The sequence below is a fragment of the Oncorhynchus gorbuscha genome, linkage group LG04, assembly GCF_021184085.1.
Source record: "Oncorhynchus gorbuscha isolate QuinsamMale2020 ecotype Even-year linkage group LG04, OgorEven_v1.0, whole genome shotgun sequence".
Lineage (NCBI taxonomy): Eukaryota > Metazoa > Chordata > Actinopteri > Salmoniformes > Salmonidae > Oncorhynchus > Oncorhynchus gorbuscha.
The window spans coordinates 72,392-95,405 of record NC_060176.1 but is presented as its reverse complement, the minus strand read 5'-3'; the positions used below and the strand labels follow the sequence as shown (position 1 = coordinate 95,405).

Below are 23,014 nucleotides of genomic sequence, written 5' to 3'. Positions count from 1 at the left end.
CCTCCAGTATGTATATAGAGCAGGGTTAGGGTTGGTACCTCCAGTATGTATATAGAGCAGGGTTAGGGTTGTTACCTCCAGTATGTATATAGAGCAGGGTTAGGGTTGGTACCTCCAGTACCAGTATGTATATAGAGCAGGGTTAGGGTTGGTACCTCCAGTATGTATATAGAGCAGGGTTAGGGTTGGTACCTCCAGTATGTATATAGAGCAGGGTTAGGGTTGGTACCTCCAGTACCAGTATGTATATAGAGCAGGGTTAGGGTTGGTACCTCCAGTACCAGTATGTATATAGAGCAGGGTTAGGGTTGGTACCTCCAGTATGTATATAGAGCAGGGTTAGGGTTGGTACCTCCAGTATGTATATAGAGCAGGGTTAGGGTTGGTACCTCCAGTATGTATATAGAGCAGGGTTAGGGTTGGTACCTCCAGTATGTATATAGAGCAGGGTTAGGGTTGTTACCTCCAGTATGTATATAGAGCAGGGTTAGGGTTGTACCCTCCAGTATGTATATAGAGCAGGGTTAGGGTTGGTACCTCCAGTATGTATATAGAGCAGGGTTAGGGTTGTTACCTCCAGTATGTATATAGAGCAGGGTTAGGGTTGGTACCTCCAGTATGTATATAGAGCAGGGTTAGGGTTGGTTCCTCCAGTATGTATATAGAGCAGGGTTAGGGTTGTTACCTCCAGTATGTATATAGAGCAGGGTTAGGGTTGTTACCTCCAGTATGTATATAGAGCAGGGTTAGGGTTGGTACCTCCAGTATGTATATAGAGCAGGGTTAGGGTTGGTACCTCCAGTATGTATATAGAGCAGGGTTAGGGTTGGTACCTCCAGTATGTATATAGAGCAGGGTTAGGGTTGGTACCTCCAGTATGTATATAGAGCAGGGTTAGGGTTGGTACCTCCAGTATGTATATAGAGCAGGGTTAGGGTTGGTACCTCCAGTATGTATATAGAGCAGGGTTAGGGTTGGTACCTCCAGTATGTATATAGAGCAGGGTTAGGGTTGGTACCTCCAGTATGTATATAAGAGCAGGGTTAGAGTTGGTACCCTCCCGGTATGTATATATAGAGCAGGGTTAGGGTTAGTACCTCCAGTATGTATAGAGCAGGGTTAGGGTTGGTACCTCCAGTATGTATATAGGGTTAGTACCTCGAGTATGTATATAGAGCAGGGTTAGGGGTACAGTGTATATAGAGCAGGGTTGGGGTTGTTACCCAGTATGTGTATATAGAGCAGGCTTAGGGTTCCCTCCTCAGTATGTATATAGAGCAGGGTTAGGTTCGAAGAGCAGGAAGGGTTTACCCTCCATGTATATACAGAGCAGGGTTGGGGTTAGGGTTCCCTCCAGTATGTATATAGAGCAGGTTAGGGTTGGTACCTCCAGTATGTATATAGATCAGGCTAGTTCTTCTCCAGTAGAATTCCAGAACCATGATGTCATGGCCCCCATCTCCAGGAGTGAAGCCTGTCAGGAATCACCTCACACACATTCCTCTTCCCTCACCCCACTGTGTGTGTGGTGACAGACCATAGCATCAACTCTTGTTATCAGCGGGGCTGTTTTAATAAGTCTCGTGGAATTTACATTCCATTAGACCTTAAAAGTGATTTGTGTTTTACTTGTTGTATAAACACACCATGGGCACCAAAATCGGACTAAGTGGACTGGACAAGAGTTTCTGGAGAGATTGGAGAGCTTTTCAGTGATGAGCACAATTAATATTAGCACCACAAATGTGCAGCCCAGTTCTGTTCAGCAGTGGGAAGGACACGTCACACACCGCCTACATCAGCTGGTGAGCTGCAGGGGAGCCAGCGATGAGTGTGAAGACAGGCTCTGATTATACACATCACACAGGGGACTCTCTGGCTTCCCCGTAGTGAACCAGTCACCACCAGCCTGGTTAGCTACCCTTTGCCTGGTGAAAAGGGATACTTCAGGATTTTGCCAATGAGGCCCTTCGACCTCATCATTGAGCTAACGCTTAGTTAGCATTGCCAAAAAACCACCTCTACCTTCATACTGACACAGAGACATAAATGGTATCAGTGAGTTCATCTGACTCAGGGGAAGTTGATAAAGCGGCCTCACTGCCAAAATCCCCAAGTATCCCTTTTATGAAACACAAGCTGCTTTACAAAATTGAAAACAATAGCAGCAGTGAGTTTAATAGTAAAACGGTCTAACTATGTTTGTCTCTCCCCTTTCGTATAGAAAAGTAGTGCAGTTGTAGTCTCATTCAACCCTCCCACTTTCCCACGGCGTTTTCATAGCCAAGTTCTGTAGCCAAGTCTCCTACTTCCTCAGAGAAAACGTCTGGATTCAAGCCCCTTACCGTCCAAAAGATATTACCCATAACCCACCACTATGTATTGTATTGTTGTTGTGCCTCTCTTTTCCTCTCTAAAATGGCCCAATGTCTCCTTCATTTTTGACAATAACTACAGTAAATCATTATTCAAAGGACTAAAATGTGACTTCAGTCGAGACTAAATCTAAAGTGTGCCTAAAATGAACAGTGATCCACTGACTGACTCCCATTCTGTAACAGCCTGTAGAGAGACTCCATTCTGTAAACGGCCTGTAGAGGGACTCCATTCTGTAACGGCCTGTAGAGAGGCTCCATTCTGTAAAGGCCTGTAGAGAGGCTCCATTCTGTAACGGCCTGTAGAGAGGCTCCATTCTGTAACGGCCTGTAGAGAGAGACTCCATTCTGTAACGGCCTGTAGAGAGACTCCATTCTGTAACGGCCTGTAGAGAGACTCCATTCTGTAACGGGGCCTGCAGAGAGGCTCCATTCTGTAACGGCCTGTAGAGAGACTCTATTCTGTAACTGTAGAGAGCTATTCTGTAACGGCCTGTAGAGAGACTCCCATTCTGTAACGGCCTGAGAGGAGACTCTATTCTGTAACGGCCTGTAGAGAGACTCTATTCTGTAACGGCCTGTAGAGAGATTCCCATTCTGTAACGGCTCTGTAGAGAGACTCTATTCTGTAACGGCCTGTAGAGAGACTCCATTCTGTAACGGCCTGTAGAGAGACTCCATTCTGTAACGGCCTGTAGAGAGACTCCATTCTGTAACGGCCTGTAGAGAGACTCCATTCTGTAACGGCCTGTAGAGAGACTCCATTCTGTAACGGCCTGTAGAGACTCCATTCTGTAACGGCCTGTAGAGAGACTCCATTCTGTAACGGCCTGTAGAGAGACTCCATTCTGTAACGGCCTGTAGAGAGACTCCATTCTGTAACGGCCTGTAGAGAGACTCCCATTCTGTAACGGCCTGTAGAGAGACTCCATTCTGTAACGGCCTGTAGAGAGACTCCATTCTGTAACGGCCTGTGGAGAGACTCCATTCTGTAACGGCCTGTAGAGAGACTCCATTCTGTAACGGCTCGGAGACTCCATTCTGTAACGGCCTGTAGAGAGGCTCCATTCTGTAACGGCCTGTAGAGAGGCTCCATTCTGTAACACGGCCTGTAGAGAGACTCCATTCTGTAACGGCCTGTAGAGAGACTCCATTCTGTAACGGCCTGTAGAGAGACTCCATTCTGTAACGGCCTGCAGAGAGACTCCATTCTGTAACGGCCTGTAGAGACTCCATTCTGTAAACGGCCTGTAGAGACTCCATTCTGTAACGGCCTGTAGAGAGACTCCATTCTGTAATCGCCTGTAGAGAGACTCCATTCTGTAACAGCTGGTGAGAAATTCACAGGGAAAGAGTTGAGAAACAGTGTAGAGGGTTTGAGATGTGGCTATGACTGGACTCTCTGTGGTTCTCCCTCTCTATTGCTCTCTTTTCTCTCTCGTCTCTTGTCTCTCTCGCTCTCTCTCTTTTTGTCTCTCTCGCTCTCTCTCTTTCTCTTTCTGTCTCTCTCTCGCTCTCTTTGTCTCTCTCTCCTTTCTCTCTCGCTCTCTCTTGTCTCTCTTGCTCTCTTTGTCTCTGTCTCTCTCTCTCGCTCTCCTTGTCTCTCTTGCTCTCTTGTCTCTGTCTCTCTCGCTCTCATTGTCTCTTTCTCTTTGTCTCTCTGTCTCTCGCTTTCTCTCTGTCTCTCGCTCTGTCTGTCTCTCGCTCTCTTTGTCTCTCTCTCTCGCCTCTCTCTCTCTTTGTCTCTCTCTTCGTCTCTCTTGCTCTCTTTGTCTCTCTCGCTCTCATTGTCTCTCTTGCTCTCTTTGTCTCTCTGTCTCTCGCTTTGTCTCTCTGTCTCTCGCTTTGTCTCTCTGTCTCTCGCTTCTGTCTCTCTCTCTCTCTCTCTCTCTCTCTCTCTCTCTTTGTCTCTCTCTCTCTGTATCTCTCTTTGTCTCCCTCTCTCTCGCTCTCTTTGTCTCTCTTGCTCTCTTTGTCTCTGTCTCTGTCTCTCGCTCTCATTGTCTCTCTTGCTCTCTTTGTCTCTCTGTCTCTCGCTTTGTCTCTCTGTCTCTCGCTTTGTCTCTCTGTCTTCGCTCTCTCTCTCTCTTCTCTCTGTCTGTCTCTCTCTCTCTTTGTCTCTGTGTTTCTGTCTCACTCATTCTCTCTGGCTTGACTTCTCTTCCTGAAAGAGCCTTTAGAGGGCCATTCTGGGTCGGTCCCTGTGGACAACAGTTTCAGTTACCCCCATTATAGACAGACACAGAGAGAAGCACCCAAGCTGCACCTGGAGTGTCTGTAGTACATACAACCTCGCAGATATTTGACATGTAGGATATCACCTGTAGGGAAAGGAGAAGGTCATGCAGAGACAGTTGAACTGTATTGTTAACAAGAAGGCTGTGACTGTGGCTGTAAGTGCCGGGGATAGTAGACTAACTGTTAGCTGACTCTTCTCCAGAGGGCCTGACACAGGAAGTGGGGGTGTTGTGGGTAATGGCTGTATTTACTGTTTAGAGGCTTTCAGGAAGTGCTAAGGCCCCTCGAGACTAAACCGCCTTTTAGACTGGAGAGTAGGGCGCAATGGGGGTGTTCTGTCGGAGGGCGGCAGGAGGACCGAAGGACAATTAGATTTAAGTTTGAGTCATTTAGCAGACGCTGTTATTCAGAGCCACTTCTAGTAGTGACTGAATACATTCCATGAAGGAAAGGGTCACTATCATTTCTTGTCTGTAAAGTGAAGGTGTTGGGGGCACAGAGGCACAGAGGTTATTCTCCTTGAGGGAGTTGTGTGGCAGGAGAAGAGGGAGAAGGGCTACTGAAGGAAAAGGCTACTGTATATTTTTTTAGAGTGTGTTGAGGGGGGAGGGGCACTGATGGGGTTTGTCTGGTACTGTATTTAATATACAGTATTTCATATACAGTACTTCATATACAGTATTTCATATACAGTATTTTATATACAGTACTTCATATACAGTATTTTATATACAGTACTTCATATACTGTATTTTATCTACAGTATTTTATATACAGTACTTCATATACAGTATTTTATATACAGTACTTCATATACTGTATTTTATATACAGTACTTCATATACTGTATTTTATATACAGTACTTCATATACAGTACTTCATATACAGTACTTCATACATACAGTACTTCATATACAGTACTTCATATACTGTATTTTATATACAGTACTTCATATACAGTACTTCATATACAGTACTTCATATACATATTTTATACTGTATTTCATATACAGTACTTCATATACAGTATTTCATATACAGTACTTCATATACAGTACTTCATATACAGTACTTCATATACAGTACTTCATATACAGTACTAGTCAAACGTTTGGACACCACTACTCATTTAAAGGCTTTTCTTTATTTTTGCTGTTTTCTACATTGTAGAATAATAGTGAAGAGCATAAACTATGAAATAAATACAAAATATAAAATATTGTTGTTCTTATTGTTTAACACTTTTTTGTTGGTTACTACATGATTCCATATGTGTTATTTCATAGTTTTGATGTCTTCACTATTATTCTACAATCTAGATAATAGTAACAAAAATATATAGAAAACCCTTGAATGAGTAGGTGTGTCCCTAACTGTTGACTGGTAACTGTTGACTGGTAACTGTTGACTGGACTGGTAACTGTTGACTGGTTAACTGTTGACTGGTAACTGTTGACTGGTAAACTGTTGACTGGTAAACTGTTGACTGGTAACTGTTGACTGGTTAACTGTTGACTGGACTGGTAACTGCTTGACTGGTAAACTGTTGACTGGTAAACTGTTGACTGGTTAAACTGCTGACTGGTAAACTGTTGACTGGTAACTGTTGACTGGTAACTGTTGACTGGTTAACTGTTGACTGGTTAACTGTTGACTGGTTAACTGTTGACTGGTAAACTGTTGACTGGTAAACTGCTGACTGGTAAACTGTTGACTGGTTGACTGTTGACTGGTTGACTGTTGACTGGTTGACTGTTGACTGGTTGACTGTTGACTGGTAAACTGTTGACTGGTAGACTGTTGACTGGTTGACTGTTGACTGGTTGACTGTTGACTGGTTGACTGTTGACTGGTTGACTGTTGACTGGTAAACTGTTGACTGGTAAACTGCTGACTGGTAAACTGCTGACTGGTTGACTGGTTGACTGGTAGACTGTTGACTGGTAGACTGTTGACTGGTAGACTGTTGACTGGTAGACTGTTGACTGGTAGACTGTTGACTGGTAAACTGTTGACTGGTAAACTGTTGACTGGTTGACTGTTGACTGGTAACTGTAAAGGATTACGTGCTGATGGGATTGGGGAGAATAGCAGCCTCTGTATGTAGCTGTGTGTTGTAACGTCTGGCCAACAAGTTAGTTGCCCCCAGCAGCACTATAGAGGAGTTTAGACTTTACTCTCTGTTCCGTGACTTCCTGTCTCTTTCCTTCTGCTGCTGCTGGGTTTCCATGGCAATGCCTCCGGGGCCGACTGAAGGAGGGAGAGAGACGGGGAGGGAGGGAGAAAAGAGAGCGAGACGAGCGGAGAGATGCAGACTGTCTTGTCTCCTCAGTCTGATGAAGATCTCCAGCTGTGTTATGTAAAGATGTCTGCTCTCTGTCCACACACACACACACACACACCAAGACAAAGCAGAAGGGTTCATGGGTAGACGGTACACAGGACAGAAATAGCAGCAACTAGACAGAGCAGAGTAGAACACACTGTATCGCTTAGATACAGTCCATCCTGCAGTAGAACACACTGTACCGCTTAGATACAGTCCATCCTGCAGTAGAACACACTGTACCACTTAGATACAGTCCATCCTGCAGTAGAACACACTGTACCACTTAGATACAGTCCATCCTGCAGTAGAACACACTGTACCACTTAGATACAGTCCATCCTGCAGTAGAACACACTGTACCACTTAGATACAGTCAGTCCATCCTGCAGTAGAACACATTGTACCACTTAGATACAGTCCATCCTGCATTAGAACACACTGTACCACTTAGATACTGTCAGTCCATCCTCAGTAGAACACACTGTACCACTTAGATACAGTCCATCATCCTGCAGTAGAACACACTGTACCGCTTAGATACAGTCCATCTATCCTGCAGTAGAACACACTGTACCGCTTAGATACAGTCCATCCTGCAGTAGAACACACTGTACCACTTAGATACAGTCCAACTATCCTGCAGTAGAACACACTGTACCGTTTAGATACAGTCCATCCTGCAGTAGAACACACTGTACCACTTAGATACAGTCCATCCTGCAGTAGAACACACTGTACCGCTGTCCATCCTGCAGTAGAACACAGTACCACTTAGATACATCATCCTTCAGTAGAACACACTGTACCACTTAGATACAGTCCATCCTGCAGTAGAACACACACACTGATACAGTCCATCCTGCAGTAGAACACACTGTACCACTTAGATACAGTCCATCCTGCAGTAGAACACACTATACCACTTAGATACAGTCCATCCTGCAGTAGAACACACTGTACCACTTAGATACAGTCCATCCTGCAGTAGAACACAGTACCACTTAGATACAGTCCATCCTAGAACACCCTGTACCACTTAGATACAGTCCATCCTGCAGTAGAACACACTGTACCACTTAGATACAGTCCATCCTGCAGTAGAAACACACTGTACCACTTAGATACAGTCCATCCTGCAGTAGAACACACTGTACCACTTAGATACAGTCCATCCTGCAGTAGAACACCTGTACCACTTAGATACAGTCCATCCTGCAGTAGAACACACTGTACCACTTAGATACAGTCCATCCTGCAGTAGAACACCCTGTACCACTTAGATACTGTCCATCCTGCAGTAGAACACACTGTACCACTTAGATACAGTCCATCCTGCAGTAGAACACACTGTACCGCTTAGATACAGTCCATCTTGCAGTAGAACACCCTGTACCGCTTAGATACAGTCCATCCTGCAGTAGAACACACTGTACCACTTAGATACAGTCCATCCTGCAGTAGAACACATTGTACCACTTAGATACAGTCCATCCTGCAGTAGAACACACTGTACCACTTAGATACAGTCCATCCTGCAGTAGAACACATTGTACCACTTAGATACAGTCCATCCTGGGCAGAACACATTGTACCACTTACAGTCCATCCTGCAGTAGAACACATTGTACCACTTAGATACAGTCCATCCTGCAGTAGAACACATTTACCACTTAGATACAGTCCATCCTGCAGTAGAACACATTGTACTAGCCCTCGCTCGCTCTCTCTCTAGCCCCCTCCTTTGCTCTCTCTAGCCCCTCCTTCTCTCTCTCTCTAGCCCCTTCTTCTCTCTCTCTAGCCCCTCCTCCTCTCTCTCTCTAGCCCTTCTCTCTCTCTGTGTGTCTTGTCTCTGGCTCTGTTGGTGTGTTCTCTAAAGACCGCTAGTAGACACATTAGCCGCTAGGAGTTAGCATTGTGGATAAAACAACTCGAATGAGTTGGAGCAGCTAATATACGTTAGCCGCCAGGAGTTAGCATTATGGATAAAATGACCTCAGAACGAAGTTGGAGCAGCTAATATACATTAGCCGCTAGGAGTTAGCATTATGGATAAAACGACCTCAGAACGATTTTTGAGCAGCTAATGTACATTAGCCGCTAGCAGTTAGCATTATGGATAAAACAACCTCTAGAGACCCCAGAGCAGAAACATCATGACATCAATCTCAACACAGCTCAGAGAAAATGAACTAAACAAGACAAGTACATGAGTAATGGAAATGTCTTGTGTGTGTTCATCGGTAAGATATGGGTTCTGGGGTGTGTGCTCTGGTTCGCTGGTGGTGATGTCATTCCTAGTACAGTAATTACAGACTGGTGTATAGATATGCAGGCAGAGAGAGTGAGAGCACGGAAAATGTGTGTGTAATGGGAAATAGAATACTGTGTGTGTGTGTGTGTGTGTGTGTGTGTGTGTGTGTGTGTGTGTGTGTGTGTGTGTGTGTGTGTGTGTGTGTGTGTGTGTGTGTGTGTGTGTGTGTGTGTGTGTGTGTGTGTGTGTGTGTGTGTGTGTGTGTGTGTGTGTGAGAGAGACTGAAGACATAGACATACATTTGACTAATGTAGTGTATTTATTCAACTGGAACACACATAATTGAGAATAATGACACTGTATTACACAATTACACACTGGAACACACACACACACACACACACACACACACACACACACACACACACACACACACACACACACACACACACACACACACACACGGACAGTCAGGGCTAAGCAGTTGATGTGCTTCCTAGAGGAACAATATAACCCGTCCAGATAGGAAGGGTTAGAGCAGGGGTGTCAAACATACGACCCGCGGGCTGGATCCGGCCAATCAACACTAGTGTCCCTGGGTTCAACACTAGTAGAGTCCTGTATCTCCCCTGGGTTCAACACTAGTAGAGTCCTCTCCCCTGGGTTCAACACTAGTAGAGTCCTGTATCTCCCCTGGGTTCAACACTAGTAGAGTCCTGTATCTCCCCTGGGTTCAACACTAGTAGAGTCCTGTATCTCCCCCTGGGTTCAACACTAGTAGAGTCCTGTATCTCCCCTGGGTTCAACACTAGTAGAGTCCTGTATCTCCCCTGGGTTCAACACTAGTAGAGTCCTGTATCTCCCCTGGGTTCAACACTAGTAGAGTCCTGTATCTCCCCTGGGTTCAACACTAGTAGAGTCCTGTATCTCCTGGGTTCAACACTAGTAGAGTCCTGAATCTCCCTGTGTTCAACACTAGATGGGTCCTGAATCTCCCTGTGTTCAACACTAGATGGGTCCTGAATCCTGGAATCTTTTAAGTGGGATTTTGGGAAAGTTACTTGAGTTTCGCAACTCTAGACTCTAAAGTAGGGATGGGCAACTGGCAGATCAATTTCACCCCTCCGTCGGGGTCTCAACTTACTGTTGACAGTTAGATAAGTAGAATACACAAGTTGCAATTTCTAAATGTGGTTGTGCATAAGCAGTTTTTCTGCTTATGTCATTCACTGATAGTCAGTCAATTAGCCCATGTCAGCAAACACGCATGTTTACGCTGCTAAGCTAGTTTTGCGGGCAGCTATCTAAACTTGTTATCATGGTTGACTTACCGGCCGGAGGACACACTGTACCATTTAGATTTTTGGTAGTTCGTCTCACTCAGATATCATATTAAAACTGCAAACATTTCCCCTTCATCCTATGGCCAGATGTGGTGAAAGAATATACACAGACTAAAGATTAAGTAGAAAATAGATCAATAAAACCCTTCTTCAAAACATCAGACTGAATGTAGATTTGAGAATGGGCTATTGGGACCATTTCTTTATACATTGAGTGTTATTATGACATTATTTGTAAAAATGCCGAGTTTGTTTCTGAGCAAAAGGGTCTTCGGGGCTCCCGAGTGGTGCGGTGGTCTAAGGGAATGTCTGAGGTGTCACTACAGACCCGGGTTTGATCCCAGGCTGTCTCGCACAACTGACCGTGACCAGGAGTCCCATAGGCCTGGCGTCCTATAGGCATAGTCCCATAGGCCTGGTTTATCGTGCTCTAGCGACTCCTTATGGCGGGCCGGGCACCTGCAGGCTGACTTCGATTGTCAGTTGAATGGTGTTTCCTCCGACACATTGGTGCGGCTGGGTTAAGCTGACAGGTGTTATGAAGCTCATTTTGGCAAGTCATGTTTCGGAGGATGCATGAATCAGCCTTTGCCTTTCCCGAACCAGTTGGGAAGTTGCAGCGATGAGACGAGATCGGGAATTGGATATGATGAAATTGGGGTGAGAAAGGGTGGTAGAACGAGAGAGAGAGAGAAAAGGGGGCGTCTGTACAGCCGAGTTCTGTCCGGGGCCCTGGGCAAGAAAATTTGAGGCTCCCATCTTGGCGGTCGAGAAAACATTTAGTGGTTTTAAAGCTAATTTCCTACAATTCTACACATTTTGACATGACTAATGTTGTGTTCTTACATATTACATATTACATACATATTACATACACAAACATATTAACAAATTCAATGACGGTCTGATTGTCTAGCTTTTATTTTGGTAATTGGAAGTCCTCAAAGATTGTTATTATAGGCTATTTAAAAATATATATATATATATATCCATTTGGTTTAGTAGTTTTAGTTTACCCTGGAAGCGTTTTAACATCCCAAGTAGTTTTGGAACCACTGCTGAGGATGGGAGGAGAAACGATCCATCTCCACGTTAAAGGGCTACTTGGGGATTTTAACAACGAGGCCCTTTTTTCTACGTCCCCAGGGTAACTAGCGGATACCAGTTTTATGTCTCTGTGTCCAGTATGAAGGAAGTTGGAGCTAACCAGCGGCAGATACCCATAGACTTCCAGTCATTGTGCAACGCTAGTTAGCAACTTCCTTCAAACTGCAGGGCGGAGACATAACAATGATATCAGTGAGTTCATCAGACTCCCTTTCAACTCCAGCTACTACTAACTTATTGGTTGTTGTTTCATATGCGGTATTGACTATATTGATGAGTTTATTAGCAGGGGTGTGATTGTTTATCTGTCTCTCTGGACATGAAAAAATAAACAGTGGATCTCTGGCTGACCGCCCTTCTGCAGTGCATTGTGGTCCTTCCTGTGTCAGCTGGGGAATGACCTGTACAGAAGAGACCAGAGGGTCAACAGGGAAGTTGATACATCTGCCTAGTCAGGTTCTCACTCTTCTCTCCCTTTCCCTCTCTCCCTTTCCGTCCTCCCATCTCCTCTCTCTCTCTCCATCTTTCCCTCTCTCCCATCTCCTCTATCTCTCCCTCTCTCCCCATCCCTCTCCCTCCCATCTCTCTCCCATATCTTCCCTCTCGCTCTGCCTCTCTGTAGGCAAGGCATTTGTTCCCAAGCAGCGGCCCATCGAGTCTCGTCAGGAAGAGGTAACGACCCTTGACCCGGAACTAGAAGAGGCCCTGTCCAGTGCTACCGACACTGAACTCTGTGACCTGGCAGGGGAGGGGAGTAAGCTGTCTTCTTAGGGGGACGCACAGCCTCTCTCTGTCTCTCTCTCTCTCTGTCTCTCTGTCTTCTCTAGGGAAAGATCTGTGACTGTCTCTCTCTCTCTCTCTCTCTCTCTCTCTGCACAGCCTATCTTCTGTCTCTCTCTCTCTCTCTCTCTGTGTGTATCTCTGTCTCTCTCTCTCTGCGTTATCTGTGTATCTTAATTAGATCTGTGAAATCTTACTGATCTGTGTATCTTCTCTCTCATTAGAAGGATCTGTGTATCTTACTCTCTCTCTCTCTGCATTAGAAGGATCTGTGTATCTTATCTTACTGTCTCCAGTCTCTCCAAGGACAGCTAAATGCTAAATACAGGAGTCTTTCATACTCACTGTCAGCCAGGCTTGTCCCATGGTACACACACACTAAGCCTGTTGTTGTGTGTTTGTCCACAGCCATCCTAGGTGTCCATACCCTGGTGACCAGCACCCAGAGCTACGATGGAACCAGCAGTAAAGACGGAGGATACAACAGTGAGTACACAACCACAATGTAACCATAACACAACCACAATGTAACCACAACACAACCACAATGTAACCACAACACAACCACAATGTAACCATAACACAACCACAATGTAACCATAACACAACCACAATGTAACCACAACACAACCACAATGTAACCACAACACAACCACAATGTAACCATAACACAACCACAATGTAACCAGTACACAACCACAATGTAACCAGTACACAACCACAATGCAATGTAACCACAACGTAACCACAACACAACCACAATGTAACCATAACACAACCACAATGTAACCACAACACAACCGCAATGTAACCACAACACAACCGCAATGTAACCCACAACACAACCGCAATGTAACCACAACACAACCACAATGTAACCACAACACAACCACAATGTAACCACAACACAACCGCAATGTAACCATAACACAACCGCAATGTAACCATAACCACAATGTAACCATAACACAACCGCAATGTAACCCAACACAACCGCAATGTAACCACAACACAACCGCAATGTAACCACAACACAACCGCAATGTAACCACAACACAACCGCAATGTAACCACAACACAACCGCAATGTAACCACAACACAACCGCAATGTAACCACAAAACCACAACACAACCGCAATGTAACACAACCGCAATGTAACCACAACACAACCGCAATGTAACACAACCGCAATGTAACCACAACACAACCGCAATGTAACCACAACACAAGCAATGTAACCACAACACACCCGCAATGTAACCACACAGCAATGTAACCACAACACAAGCAATGTAACCACAACAATGTAACCAGCACATGCAATGTAACCACAACACAACCGCAATGTAACACAACGTAACCGCAATGTAACAACACAACAATGTAACACAGTGTAACCACAACACAACCACAATGTAACCATAACACAACCACAATGTAACCACAACACAACCGCAATGCACACAACCGCAATGTAACCAACAACACAAAACAATGTAACCATAACACAACCACAGTGTAACCACAACACAACCACAATGTAACCATAACACAACCGCAACACAAACAACCACAATGTAACAAACACAATGTAACCATAACACCAATGTGTAACCATAACACAAACCACAACACAACCGCAAGCGTAACCACAACGTAACCTCAACACAACCCCAACTTAAACACAGTTACCACCATGTAACCGCTACACTACTAACCCCAACATAACCAGGGTCATATTTGGTCTTGGTTCCACCTGGTTGTTTGGTGACCAGTCCTCCTATATAAATGAGGTGTGATGGATACAGATGAATATGTTTCAGACGTGGTGAAGGGGAGAAGATGAACCCCGTGTTTGATGAGCCTCCCAACCCCACTAACGTAGACGACACTCTGCAGAGGATCAAAAACAACGACGCTGCGCTGACGGAGGTTAACCTCAACAACATCAAGGTACACACACTCACACACACTACACACGCACACACACACAGACACACACACACACACACTCACAGACACATACACACACACACACACACGCACACACACACACACACACACACACACACACACACACACACACACACACACACACAGCACACACACACACACACACACACGCACGCACGCTTGCAGACACACAGAAACACACACATTTTATAGCAGACACGCACGCATATACACACACGCACGCATATATATGCAGACACACATTTTATATATATATATATATATAAACTCACTGACACACACACAATGAGACAAGATGTGATTCTCCTGTATTTTCTTGGTGTTCCAGAACATTCCCATTCCCACGCTGAAGGAGTTTGCCAAGGCCATGGAGAGGAACACACACGTCAAGAAGTTCAGCCTCGCCGCCACACGGAGCAACGACCCCATCGCTGTGGTGGGTGTCTGTCTGTCTGTCTGTCTGTCTGTCTGTCTGTCTGTCTGTCTGTCTGTCTGTCTGTCTGTCTGTCTGTCTGTCTGTCTGTCTGTCTGTCTGTCTGTCTGTCTGTCTGTCTGTCTGTCTGTCTGTCGCTGTCTGGTGGGTGTCTGTCTGTCAGACAGACAGACAGACAGACAGACAGTCTGACAGTCAGACAGTCAGACAGACAGTCTGTCTGTCTGTCTGTCTGTCTGTCTGTCTGTCTGTCTGACTGTCTGTCTGTCTGTAGGTGCCTGACAGTCTGTCTGTCTGTCTGTCTGTCTGTCTGTCTGTCTGTCTGTCTGTCTGTCTGTAGGTGCCTGCCTGTCTGTCTGTCTGTCTGTCTGTCTGTCTGTCTGTCTGTCTGTCTGTCTGTCTGTCTTGTCTGTCTGTCTGTCTGTCTGTCTGTCTGTCTGTAGGTGTCTCTGTCTGTCTGTCTGTCTGTCTGTCTGTCTGTGGGTGTCTCTGTCTGTGGGTGTCTGTCTGTCTGTCTGTCTGTGGGTGTCTCTGTCTGTGGGTGTCTGTCTGTCTGTCTGTCTGTCTGTCTGTCTGTCTGTCTGTCTGTCTGTCTGTCTGTCTGTCTGTCTGTCTGTGGGTGTCTGTCTGTCTGTCTGTCTGTCTGTCTGTGGGTAGGGAAGAAGTGTGTGCAGGTTTTTGCTCCAACCCACTCCTAACTACCCCCCCTCCTCCCAGGCGATGAGTGAGATGCTGAAGGAGAACAAGTCGCTGCGGAGTCTCAACCTGGAGTCTAACTTCATCACCAGCGCTGGTGCTGCTGCTCTGGTGGACTGTCTCCGAGACAACGACACTCTGACTGAGATCAAGATAGACAACCAGGTAACACACACACACACACACACACACACACACACACACACACACACACACACACACACACACACACACACACACACACACACACACACACACACACACACACACACTGACTGAGATCAAGATAGACAACCAGGTAACACACACACACACACACACACACAGATAGACAAGATAGACAACCAGGTAACACACACACACACACTGACTGAGATCAAGATAGACAACCAGGTAACACACACACACACACTGACTGAGATCAAGATAGACAACCAGGTAACACACACACACACTGACTGAGATCAAGATAGACAACCAGGTAACACACACACACACACACACACACTGACACACACACACACACACACACACACACACACACACACACACACACACACACACACACACACACACACACACACACACTGACTGAGATCAAGATAGACAACCAGGTAACACACACACACACACACACACACACACACACACACACACACACACACACACACACACACACACAAGACACACACACACACACACACACACACTGACTGAGATCAAGATAGACAACCAGGTAACACACACACAACACTGACTGAGATCAAGATAGACACCAGGTAACACACACACTAAATACTGACGATCAAGATAGACAACCAGGTAACACACACACACACACAACACACACACACATTTTCCAGGATGGTAAAACACACACTGGAACACAAAACCAGATCTAAAGTGAAACAAGAAAGACATCTAACAGTCACACACATTTACACACAGGGAGAACTACACAAAAACACTGACTGAGATGGGGCCCCTGTTCATTTAGTTACAACAGGTGAGTCACACAGACACACACACACATGTCAGACACATGGCAAAATGTGTAGAACACAAATGTTCTCTCAGCCACATGGCAAATAGGACAATGTAACACACATGGCAAAACACAATTCAAATGTTCTCTCAGCCACATGGCAAAATGTGTAGAATTCAAATGTTCTCTCAGCCACACACACACAACACTGACTGAGATCAAGATAGACAAATGTGGAACACTCTCAGCCACATGACTGAGAAAGATAGACAACCAGGTAACACACACACACACAAATGTTCTCTCAGCCACATGGCAAAACACACACAGAATTCAAATGTTCTCTCAGCCACATGGCAAAATGACTGAGATCAAGATAGACAACCAGGTTCTCTCAGCCACATGGCAAAATGTGTAGAACACAAATGTTCTCTCAGCCACATGGCAAAACACACACTGACTGAGAGATAGAAACCAGGTTCACACAGCCACATGGCAAAATGTGAGATCAAGATCAAATGTTCTCTCAGCCACATGGCAAAATGGGTAAATTCAAATGTTCTCTCAGCCACATGGCAAAATGTGTATGATTCAAATGCATGTGGGAATTGAAATGTTTCTTCTCTACAGGGGTTTTTGACCAATTTTTCCACATGGCAAAATGTGTGGAATTAAAACCAGATCTAAAGTAAACAGAGAAAGATCATCTCAGTCACCACATTTAGGCAAAATCTAGAATTCAAAAAATTTTCTCTCAGCCACATGGCATTTAAAACGTTTAGGTCACTCAAATGCTTAAGACATGTCAGCCACATGGCAAAATGTGTGGAATTCAAATGTTCTCTCAGCCACATGGAAAAATGTGTAGGATTCAAATGTTCTCTCAGCCACATGGCAAAATGTGTAGGATTCAAATGTTCTCTCAGCCACATGGCAAAATGTGTAGGATTCAAATGTTCTCTCAGCCACATGGAAAAATGTGTAGGATTCAAATGTTCTCTCAGCCACATGGCAAAATGTGTAGAATCGCAGGAAAATAACTTTAAAACAGCTACATTTTGTCACTGTGGTCAACAGGAGGGCATCTACAAAATGTTGGTCGGTGACGCACTGTTGACTTCTCCAGGAGTCAGACCAAGCGGAGTGTGTGTGGTTCTTGATGTGTGTGTGGTTCTTGACGTGTGTGTGTGTGTGTGTGTGTGTGTCTCTACAGAGGCAGCAGCTGGGGACTTCAGTAGAGATGGAGATGGCTAAGATGCTGGAGGACAACAACAGCATAGTGAAGTTCGGCTACCACTTCTGTCAGCAAGGCCCACGGGCTAGAGCTGCTGCTGCTATCACCAAGAACAATGACCTGAGTAAGAACACACACACACACACACACACACACACACACACACACACACACACACACACACACACACACACACACACACACACACACACACACACACACACACACACACACACACACACACCATCACTCAGCTTTTAGGATTGGCCTCTTTTGGGTTCAGGGTATGATACAGTATGTACTCCTACAGTATATTATACTACAGTAAGACTGACTATAACACAGTATATTATACTACAGTCAGACTGACTATAACACAGTATATTATACTACAGTCAGACTGACTATAACACAGTATATTATACTACAGTCAGACTGACTATAACACAGTATATTATACTACAGTCAGACTGACTATAACACAGTATATTATACTACAGTCAGACTGACTATAACACAGTATATTATACTACAGTCAGACTGACTATAACACAGACAGTCAGACTGACTATAACACAGTATATTATACTACAGTCAGACTGACTATAACACAGTATATTATACTACAGTCAGACTGACTATAACACAGTATATTATACTACAGTCAGACTGACAGGGTTACCATAACACAGTATATTATACTACAGTCAGACTGACTATAACACAGTATATTATACTACAGTCAGACTGACTATAACACAGTATATTATACTACAGTCAGACTGACTATAACACAGTATATTATACTACAGTCAGACTGACTATAACACAGTATATTATACTACAGTCAGACTGACTATAACACAGTATATTATACTACAGTCAGACTGACTATAACACAGTATATTATACTACAGTCAGACTGACTATAACACAGTATATTATACTACAGTCAGTCAGTCTGACTATAACACAGTATATTATACTACACAGTCAGACTGACTATAACACAGTATATTATACTACAGTCAGACTGACAGGGTTACTATAACACAGTATATTATACTACAGTCAGACTGACAGGGTTACTATAACACAGTATATTATACTACAGTCAGACTGACTATAACACAGTATATTATACTACAGTCAGACTGACTATAACACAGTATATTATACTACAGTCAGACTGACAGGGTTACTATAACACAGTATATTATACTACAGTCATTCTGATAGGGTTACTATAACACAGTATATTATACTACAGTCAGTCTGACGGGGTTACTATAACACAGTATATTATACTACAGTCAGACTGACTAACACAGTATATTATACTACAGTCAGTCTGACGGGGTTACTATAACACAGTATATTATACTACAGTCAGACTGACAGGGTTACCATAACACAGTATATTATACTACAGTCAGACTGACAGGGTTACTATAACACAGTATATTATACTACAGTCTGTCTGACAGGGTTACTATAACAGTGTTATATCATAATTCTACCATCTCAAAGACACATTTCCAGCTGTTTCCATGGTGATGCAGAGGGTGGGTGGTTCATGTTGTTTTATACCCAGGGCTTTGGTGAGAAGCTTCTCTTTTTGAAGACGGACTTTTCTTCTAGTCCTGTTGAAAGAGCTCTTCCTCCTTTCTTTCCTGTCGTTTGACATTGTTCCCTCTCTCCTACTGTCTTAACTGAAGCCCTGGGCCTCTCTCCTCTTGTCCTGTCTAAAGCCCTGGGCCTCTCTCCTCTTGTCCTGTCTAAAGCCCTGGGCCTCTCTCCTCTTGTCCTGTCTAAAGCCCTGGGCCTCTCTCCTCTTGTCCTGTCTAAAGCCCTGGGCCTCTCCTCTTGTCCTGTCTAAAGATTTACATTTACATTACATTTAAGTAATTTAGCAGACGCTCTTATCCAGGGCGACTTACAAATTGGTGCGTTCACCTTATGACATCCATTGGAGCAGCCACTTTACATTAGTGCATCTAAATCTTTTAAGGGGGGGGGGGGGGTGAGAAGGATTACTTTATCCTATCCTAGGTATTCCTTAAAGAGGTGGGGTTTCAGGTGTCCCAGAAGGTGGTGATTCTCCGCTGTCCTGGTCGCCCTGAGGGAGTTTGTTCCACCTGGGGGCCAGAGCCGAACAGTTTAAAGCCCTGGGCCTCTCTCCTCCTGTCCTGTCTGAAGCCCTGGGCCTCTCTCCTCTTGTCCTGTCTGAAGCCCAGGGCCTCTCTCCTCTTGTCCTGTCTGAAGCACAGGGCCTCTCTCCTCCTGTCTGAAGCGCAGGGCCTCTCTCCTCCTGTCTGAAGCCCAGGGCCTCTCTTCTTGTCCTGTCTGAAGCACAGGGCTCTCTCCCTATCCTGTCTGAAGCATAAGGCTCTCCTCCTGTCTGAAGCCCAGGGCCTCTCTCCTCCTGTCTGTTTAGCCCAGGGCTCTCTCCTCTGGTTTGTCCTGTCTGAAGCCCAGGGCTCTCTTCCTGTCTGAAGCCCAGGGCATCTCCTCCTGTCTGAAGCCCAGGGCCTCTTCCTCCTAGTCTGAAGCCTGGGGCCTCTCTCCTCCTGGTTTGAAGCCCATAAGGCCTGGTTTGACTCTCCTCCTGTCTGAAGCCCAGGGCTGGTTTGACTCTTCTAGCATAAGGCTGGTTTCCTTCGTTAGCATAAGGCTGGTTTGCCCTGGGCCTCTCTCATACGGCTGGTTTGACCTTCGTTAGCATAAGGCCTGACTTCGTTAGCATAAGGCTGGTTTGACCTCTTCGTTAGCATAAGGCTGGTTTGACTTCTTCGTTAGCATAAGGCTGGTTTGACTCTTCGTTAGCATGTTAGCATAAGGCTGGTTTGACTACTTCGTTAGCATAAGGCTGGTTTGACTACTTCGTTAGCATAAGGCTGGTTTGACTTCTTCGTTAGCATAAGGCTGGTTTGACTTCTTCGTAGCATAAGGCTGGTTTGATGCTTCGGCTGGTTTGACTACTTCGTTAGCATAAGGCTGGTTTGACTACTTCGTTAGCATAAGGCTGGTTTGACTACTTCGTTAGCATAAGGCTGGTTTGACTACTTCGTTAGCATACGGCTGGTTTGACTACTTCGTTAGCATACGGCTGGTTTGTTTAGAGGCTGGTTTGACCTCTTCGTTAGCATAAGGCTGGTTTGATCTCTTTTTGAGGCTGGTTTGACTTCGTTAGCATAAGGCTGGTTTGACACTTTTAGCATAAGGCTGGTTTGACATTCAGCATAAGGCTGGTTTGACTACTTCGTTAGCATAAGGCTGGTTTGACTACTTCGTTAGCATAAGGCTGGTTTGACTACTTCGTTAGCATAAGGCTGGTTTGACTACTTCGTTAGCATAAGGCTGGTTTGACTTCTTGTTAGCATAAGGCTGGTTTGACTCTTCGTTAGCATAAGGCTGGTTTGACTCTTCGTTAGCATAAGGCTGGTTTGCCGTTAGCATAAGGCTGGTTTGACTACTCGTTAGCATAAGGCTGGTTTGACTACTTCATTAGCATAAGGCTGGTTTGGTTAGCATAAGGCTGGTTTGACTCTGAAGCATAAGGCTGGTTTGACCTCTTCGTTAGCATAAGGCCGGTTTGACTCTTCGTTGCACGGTTTGACCTCTTTGTTCGCATAAGGCTGGTTTGACCTCTTCGTAGCATAAGGCCGGTTTGACTCTGACGGGGCTGGTTTGACTCTTCGTTAGCATAACGCTGGTTTGACTCTGACGGGGCCGGTTTGAATCTGACGGGGGCCGGTTTGAATCTGACGGGGGCCGGTTTGACTCTGACGTGGGCCGGTTTGACTCTGACGTGGGCCGGTTTGACTCTGACGTGGTCCGGTTTAACTCTGACGGGGGCCGGTTTGAATCTGACGGGGGCCGGTTTGACTCTGACGTGGGCCGGTTTGACTCTGCCGTGGGCTTGTATGCACTGTAAAGTCCTAGGGTTGGACTCCTCTGTCTCTTCTAACCAACACGGGACTGTTTTAGGATTGTTTGATCACTATGTTGTTTACTGTGTTTTGATCAAGTTTCTATCTCACTGTACAATTCCTCCTTGTCCTCTTCTCCTCGTCCTCTTCCTGTCTTCTCTCCAGTCCGCAAGAGGCGAGTGGAGGGGGACCAGTAAGGGGCGGAGCCTGTCACGTCTCCCAGACCTGTCCCGTCGTCTCATCTCGCCGTATGGAATACATTTTCAGCCAATCCCCTGGTCTCATCTCACCGTGGACGTTAAGTCTTGTGCCAAAACCCGGAGCAAGGCGCCCTCAACCAGACAGGGACTGTGATTCCCAAATGGCACCCTTGTTCCCTACGTAGTGCACTACTTTTGATCAGAGCCCTAGGGGCTGTGATCGTGCCCTATAGAGAATAGGGTTCCATTTGAGACGCAGGTAACATCATCTATCTGAGGAGAAGAGAAATAACTGGAATAGCCCTCTCTAGTACCTACATATCTATACACACGTTGTTGTTGTTATTATTATTATTGTTTATTATACTATTGTTAGAACTACAGCTGTACATCTTATTGTTTAGTTTTTTTTTTTCAGTTCATTTCATGGCGCTTTCTTTTTTTATTTTTCTTTTTTATTTTCTTTTTTTTTATTTTTCTCTGAATGATTTATTTTCTTTCTTTTTTTTACTGTGTTTAGAGCAACATGAACAGTACTGTAATCTAACCAAGTAACCATGGTTTTAAACATACTATCCTAACCTCTGACCTCTAACCCTACAGTGGTATAGGGCCCTGACCTCCAACCCCTACAGTGGTACGGGACAGGCCTCCCTAGCTAGACTGCTGTATCTCTTGGTTCTGAAAGCTCTTGGTTCTGATCAGTGTTTCCTACACAGGGGGAAGAGAGAGGTTGATGTGATGGGTTGTCCTGGTAGGGCCGTCTGTTAACCTCCTGGGGTGGATGTGGTGGGTTGGTAGGGGTCTGTTAACCTCCTGGGGTCTGTCTGGGGTGGATGTGGTGGGTTGTCCTGGTAGGTCTGTTAACCTCCTGGGGTGGATGTGGTGGGTTGTCCTGGTAGGGCCGTCTGTTAACCTCCTGGGGTGGATGTGGTGGGTTGTCCTGGTAGGGGGCCTGGGGTGGATGTGGTGGGTTGTCCTGGTAGGGCCGTCTGTCCTGTTAACCTCCTGGGGTGGATGTGGTGGGTTGTCCTGGTAGGGGTCTGTTAACCTCCTGGTAGGGCCGTCTGTTAACCTCCTGGGGTGGATGTGGTGGGTTGTCCTGGTAGGGCCGTCTGTTAACCTCCTGGGGTG

The 23,014-nt window shown here is 45.3% G+C and overlaps 1 pseudogene; it reads left to right on the top strand.

Annotated features, from left to right (window-relative positions):
- LOC124033446 overlaps positions 1 to 22,284 on the top strand; it is a 24,946-nt pseudogene extending 2,662 nt beyond the window's left edge.
- The last annotated feature ends 730 nt before the right edge of the window (positions 22,285 to 23,014 follow it).